Source organism: Bufo gargarizans, chromosome 2 (genome assembly GCF_014858855.1).
Source record: "Bufo gargarizans isolate SCDJY-AF-19 chromosome 2, ASM1485885v1, whole genome shotgun sequence".
Taxonomy (NCBI): Eukaryota; Metazoa; Chordata; class Amphibia; order Anura; family Bufonidae; genus Bufo; species Bufo gargarizans.
The window spans coordinates 678,836,478-678,843,865 of NC_058081.1; the positions used below are offsets into that span (position 1 = coordinate 678,836,478).

Consider the following 7,388-nt stretch of genomic DNA (forward strand, 5'->3'; position numbering starts at 1 on the left):
CGCAGAAAGAAAATACATTTGTGTGCATGAGCCCTAAGGCTGTATTACACCTGCTGATTTTTCATACAAACGTAAAAGTTTGCTTAAAAATCATTGTTTGCCGGCAGTAGATTGTGCTCTTTAATTACAATCTGCCGCCAGCAAACCAATAGACAGCATAGGAACGAGCGATGCCATAGCCATCCCCGTGCTGCAGAGGAGAACACTGCATGTAGTAGTGTCGGTCTCCTCCGCTAGCGAGAAGGTGATTACTGGGAGGGAATGCTTCCCTCCCAACAAGCGCTTGCTCAATCGGCCTGTGTGATACAGGCTTTACACTGTGCCTTTGTATTTTTTGATGGTAAACAAAAGTCAAACTGATAATTCTCTTTATAAGATCTTATGATAAGATTTAGTGAAGTTTAACCCCTTCAGGCTGTGGTGATTTTTCGTTTATGCGTTTTTTTTTTACTCTCTGCCTTCCTAGAGCCATACATTTTTTATTCACATAGACGTATGAAGGCTTGTTTTTTTTTAAGGACAAGTTGTACTTTCTAATGTCTCCATTTAATATTGAATACAATGGAATGGGAAGCTGAAAAAATGCCAAATGGGGTAGAAATGGAAAAAATGCTATTCTGTCACAGTTTTGTCTTTATGATGTTCCCTATGTAGTAAAACTGACCTGTTACCTTCATTCTCTGAGTCAGTATGATCATAATTAGAGATGAGTGAATTTTTCAAAAATTCGATTCGCCGGTTCGCTGAATTATTTGGGAAAAATTTGGTTCGATCCGAATTTATTCACGACGAATTACGTTAAAAAACTGCTATTTCCTGGCTGCAGAGAGCCTTTATAGTGGTGTAGAACACTGTGCCTTGCAGTAACACGCATAGGGAGTCTGCTGTGGTAGTGAAATAATACTGTGAGTCAGTATAACATGTAGATGACAGGCGTCACTCTTAGAATCACTGCACACTTCACTTATCTGGGCAGTCATGGGGCCAAAACTGACCAAATAACTCAGGTATGAACTCAGCCTTACAGGTTGATGTTAGCGCCAAGAAGAAGAGCACTCCATTTACACTGTTGTCAGCTGATTCCACATACATGTCAACAGAACCCGACAGAGTGGAGAGGGTGTCAGCAGTAAGTTTGTGTTGAAGTCACTGATTAATTTGCCCTTCCTCTGATCCGTCAGAACAATAACCCACAAAAAATGGATCCTGTCTATGGAGCATCCGCATTCACTCGGTCAGCATTTGCATTTTGTACCCACTCCTGCTTTTGGCTACCAAATCATAAGCCAATTCTGATGGGACCATACAGGCCTTACAGCTGCTACACAGACAGGATCTGTTGTGCGTCTCATTTTTCCTTCCTTCTGATAGATCAGAAGAAGGGTCAAATAAATGATGATGTCAGCGAGGCCGAAAGCCAAAATAGTGGACCAGTCATGAAGTGGGGAGGGTGGGAACAGCATGAGAAGTCCACAGAGTGGACCTATGACATAGTGGTGAGGTGGAAGCAGCATGAGGAGACCAAAGAGTGGCCCAATGACAGAGTCTGGAGGTGGCGACAGAATCAGGAAGCCACAGAGTAGCACGATGACGAGAGATTGTGAAGATGGCAGCAGCATGAGGAGGCCACATAGTGGCACGAAGACAAAGTGTGGAGGTGTCAGCAGCATGAGAAGGCAAGAGTAGCATAACGAAGAGAGATTGTGGAGGTGTCAGCAGCATGAGAAGGCCACAGAGTAGCACAACGACGAGAGATTGTAGAGGTTGCAGCATGAGGAGGCCACAGAGTGGCAGAACAATGAGAGATTGTGGAGGTGGAAGCAGCATGAGGAGGCCAGAGTAGCACGACGTCGAGAGATTGTGGAGGTGTCAGCAGCATGAGGAGGCCACAGAGTAGCACAATGATGAGAGATTGTGGAGGTGGCAGCAGCATGAGGAGGCCACAAAGTGGCACAAAGACGAGAGATTGTGGAGGTGGCAGCAGCATGAGGAGGCCACAGAATGGCATGATGACAAAGTGTGGAGGTATCAGCAGCATGAGGAGGCCAAGAGTAGCACGACGACGTGAGATTGTGGAGGTGACAGTAGTGTGAGGAGGCCACAGAGTAGAGCACGACAATGAGAGATTGTGGAGTTGGCAACAGCATGAGGAGGTCACAGAGTGGCACGATGACAAAGTGTGGAGGTGGCAGCAGCATGAGGAGGTCACTTCGGCTCTGCATGTTTTAATAATACATGTTAATGTCCTCCTCAACCGTCTCTGGGTCAGGAGCCTTGCAACACCAGCTTCCACGCCACTCTCCTCATCACTACTTGCCCACCTAGTGGAGGAAAGGACAGAGGCATGTTGAGGACAGGTGAGGGCACAGGGCCTGCTCCCGGGCCATGCCAACTAAGGGTTGTGTATGATGAACCCACCGACTGTTGGATCGTAGTGTCTGATGTCAGTTGGGATGAAGTGGATGACTGAGTTCACCAATCAAGAACCGCTGGGTTGCTGGTCAAGACACAACCGCTAGATAAAACCGGGAGCTCAGGCCTCTCGCTGCGACTCCTGCTGCCACGACCCCTTACTCTGCTACAACCTCTGCCTGCGCCAGAAACATTTAGGCCTCTGCCACTCCTCTGTGCATGGCCTGGCAATTCTCTGTCTAACATACGTTTAGCTGAACTAAATAAATTAAAAGCAAATTAAAGCACCCCTAAAAGCGACTAACATATTTTTTTTTTGCACTGAAATAGGCCACTAAATACTTTCACCACAAATAACTACAACAGTGAAATGTGTATTTATTTTTATTTTTGTACTGAAATAGGCCACTAAAGGCTTTCACCACAAATAACTGCAACAGTGAAGTGCGTATACATTTTTCTTTTTGCACTGAAATAGGCCACTAAATGCTTTCACCACAAATAACTGCAACAGTGAAGTGCGCATATATTTTTCTTTTTGTACTGAAATAGGCCACTAAACGCTTTCAATACAAATAACTGCAGAAGTGAACAGATAATATATTTTTATTTTTGTACTGAAATAGGCCACTAAAAGCTTTTACCACAAATAACTGCAACAGTGAAATGCATATTTATTTTACTTTTTGTACTGAAATAGGCCACTAAACGCTTTCACCACAAATAACTGCAACAGTGAAGTGCGAATATATTTTTATTTTTGTACTGAAATAGGCCACTAAATGCTTTCACCACAAATAACTGCAACAGTGAAGTGGGCATATATTTTTCTTTTTCTACAGAAATAGGCCACTAAACGCTTTCAACACATATAACGGCAGAAGTGAACTGAGAATATATTTTTATTTTTGTACTGAAATAAGCCACTAAACACTTTTACCACAAATAACTGCTACAGTGAAATGCGTATATATTTTTCTTTTTGTACTGAAATAGGCCACTAAACGCTTTTACCGCAAATAACTGCAACAGTGAACTGCATATATATGTTTCTTTTTGTACTGAAATACGTCACTAAACACTTTCACCACATATAACTGCAGAAGTGAACTGTGTATATATTTCTCTTTTTGCAATGAAATACGCCACTAAACGCTTTCAACACATATAGCTGCAGAAGTGAACTGCGTATATATTTTTCTTTTTGTACTGAAATACGCCACTAAACTCTTTCACCACATATAGCTGCAGAAGTAAACTGCATAAATATTTTTCTTTTTGTACTGAAATACGCCACTGAACGCTTTCACCACATATAACTGCAGATATAAGCCACTAAAGGCTTTTCAACATAGCACTTGCACCCCAAGAACAAATCGTTGGAATGACAGAGCTGTATAATGGCTATTTGGATCTCCAAATTATCTTCCCCTGCAATTGTAAATTGCTTTTCTAGCACTGTCCCTAGCACCTTCTCACATTTCTCCCTGCACTAAGATGCTTTACAGATGATTCCTCCCTATCCTTTCCCTGCACTTTTAAATCATTTTTTGTTTTGTTTTTTGTCACAATGAGGTGTTTCCTATTGCTGTCCCTAGCGCCTTCACACGTCTGTTCCTGCACTCCGAGCGCTGGAAAATGACAGAATTACAAGATGTCCGCCGTATTTATAGGGCTGTGACATCACAGGGCTGGCTGGCTGCTGATTGGCTGCATGCATGGCATTATGGGTCATCCCACCTTACCAGAGTTCCTTGCCCCATGGCCTATGTGGAGTGTGTGACTTTTTTTGATAACTTTATATTTAATTTTATTTGGGAGGTGAAGCAACCAAAAAACTGTGAGGGCAGGCATGGTTCCATAGGTATGTAACCATGTAACAGAATGGCAGGATGTAACAGTATGTTGGAAAAATCCCTACACACCATCATACAGAAGTGTTGCAGTATATAATGCAAGTAATCAAACGCTCCCGTTCAAATCCCCTAAAGAGATGTAAAGATGAAAAAAAAGTTAGATAAAGTTTTTAACTTAAACATCTAAAAAATATTACAAATTTTAAAAACCAACATCATTAAATGAAACATTACAGGCAACTGCATTCGTAAATGTTCAAAGTATTAAACTATTATGTGATTTAACATGCACAGTGAATGTAGTACAAGCAGGTCACATGTACAAGCAGTACAATGTCATTGTCATCATCATTACTGCCTCTCTTGGTCAGTCTCCACATCCTCCTCCTCGACTTTGTTGTTAGTGAACCATAAAGAAAGTAATGTGTGGCTGGTAAAGTACTGGAGGGGGTGTATATCGCACCCAGAATGGTAAAAAGAATCCAGGAAAGCTTGTGCATTAGTGAAGTGTAGTTTTCTGAGGCACTTTTCTTTAAAGTGTGTTATGGGCCTGGATTTGTATAGAATGGGGGGTAGGTTGGTAGAGGGACCTGCCATTCCCTCCCACTACAGTAAAACAATTTTCCCCTAGCCTGAAGTAATCCCAGGTGTAGAGGCTGGGCTCATTAGTGTGGGATAAAGACAGGGTTGAGAGCTTAATTCGGGATCAGAGCCTGGAAGCTACATGACCTGTGGTGTCTGTGCAAAGCCTGACCCCCTTGTGTTGAATTTGGAGCAAGCTTGAATTCAGGAAAGGTGATTTACTTTGTTTCAGTAACGTACATGTAGATGCTTAAAAGTGACTGACTTTGGTTGTCCTATGTTGTTTGGAAAATATAAGTTGTTAGGACTTTTAACCCCCGAAATCTGTGAGTCTGTCATTGCAGACCCCTCCACAAGCACACCCGACAATTGGTGTAGCAGGCTATGGGTAATGGTTACCAGGGGTAATCGTTAACAGCATAACCAAACAGCACATGAAGCTAAATGCTGCTCAAATCTGTTGCACATTTATTTACATCCAGATCTATCCAGAGAAGGCTCGACCCAGAGAGGCTGGCTGAAATCTCCCTGTGGCATCGTTACCAGGGAAGTGCAAAGCTTTGTGCAGCCGCTCATGTCAGATAATCACAGCTAGAACGCCTCAAGGATCAGAGGAAGACCTGGAGACCGAGTCTGGGCCACCTGTGTATCTGTGTGGGATCCTAAGTGGACCAACTACATACACAGCTGGCAGGATAGAGGAATGATCCTGAAAAATAATACTACAAATCAAAAAATGAGACTGAATATGCCTTAGCAAGGCAGTCATCACAAATGAATTTGATGAGTGCCAGTTTGATATCAGTGTTAATGACAGTGTGTGGTACCTACTGGCTCAGGATCCAGACCATAGACAACACTGGATAGACACTATTGAGCTGCACAAGTTTGAATCCAGCTATGGATCAGAATCTAGCTTATGGCATGGCTCCATGGTGTCCCTGGTTGAGTGGTTATTTTGCTACTTCAACCTCATCATTTAAGAAAAGACAGTGTGTGAAAAAATTGACAAAATTGTAGAGACTGTAGAGATGAGCTTGAACGGGATAAAGTTGTTGAAGGCAATGACAACTATTTCCTTCCAAACCATGCTGATAGAGAGTACAAGCATAGCAGCAATGGCAACAGCGAAAAATTGTTTCAACACCAAAAGGCATAAATTGGATTGATTTTAAAGGGGAACCAATAACTTCCAAGGCTACTACAGCCAGAATATTGGCCATTTTGTCACATTGCATTGATCTAATGGTTAAGCAGGACAGCTGGCAGAAAAGTCTTGAAAAGGAGGTTGAGAAGAGGAGATACTGTAAGTAAAAGAAGCATGTAAGAATGCAATGACCAAATTAAAGAAAAAAAATCCCCCTTTGGTGGAGCGGACAATGAAGAGGGAACAGTTTGATTAATGAAGAATTCTTTCATGCAGTTGAAGCTGCTTTGGAACAACAGGACAAAATTGAACAGTCTCAGACAAAGCGAGATCACACTTATATTAATCTTTACCAACCAGTGATGTTTTCACTGGCGTGGAAAGTCACAGATTTGTTTGAGCAATGGATGAGATGATAGAGAACCATATAACACACCCGCAACACGATATACTGAAAAAAGTAGTAGAGAAGGATGGTCATGATTTGTAATGCCTGTTGCCATACCTAATGTTCACTAGAAGAAAGGGGCCTCAAACCTCTTAAAAGGGTTGTCTCACGTCAGCAAATAATTTCTCATGTAGAGAAAGTTACCGTAATGCAAGGCGCTTACTAATGTATTGTGATCGTCTATATTGCTTCCTTTACTAGCTAGATTCATTTTTCCATCATAATATACACTGATCGTTTCCATGGTTACCACCACCCTGTATCAGTAACTGTGTTTGCACAATATAGGAAAAAGTGCACGGCTCCTTGGTGGCTGGGACCACGGGAGTGAGAATAGTCCAGCACTTTTTTCTACAGTGTGCAAGCACGACCACCGCTGCTGGATTGTGATGGAATAATGAATCAAGCCAGCAAAGGAGGCAGTATGGACAATCACAATACATTAGTAAGTGCCTTGTATTAACTTTGTCTACATGATAAATGCCATTTGCATACAAGATACTAGAAACATGCAGAGAGACAGTGTCCTCCGAGGTTAAGTGCATACTTGATTTGGGTGTTATTAAGGAGTCTAAAAGTGAGTGGTTGAGCTCAATGGTACCGGATTCTAAATGGTACGTGGGGGTTTTGCAATGAGTAAAAAATTGAATGAGGTGTCAAAATGTAATGCAAACCCCATGCCCTGGGTAAATGAACTGATTGTTCCAGTATGTAATGATGACCTTTGGGTTACATAGAGCCCCTGCTACATTTTAGAGGTCGTTGGATCTCATCCTGCAGCCACATCTTGACTACAGGGCTGCCTACCTCAATGATGTAGTCATTTTTAGTTCATACTGGACAAGTCAACTCTGCAAAGTACAGGCTGTGCTAGATTCCATTAGTGATGTGGGCTTTACTGTAGACCTGCAGAAGTGTAGAGTAGGCTTAGGGGAAGCAAAAT

At 42.3% G+C, this 7,388-nt stretch overlaps 1 pseudogene; it reads left to right on the forward strand.

The window, feature by feature from the left end:
* The first annotated feature begins 5,424 nt into the window (after positions 1-5,424).
* LOC122926292 lies at positions 5,425-6,397 on the forward strand (annotated as a pseudogene).
* The last annotated feature ends 991 nt before the right edge of the window (positions 6,398-7,388 follow it).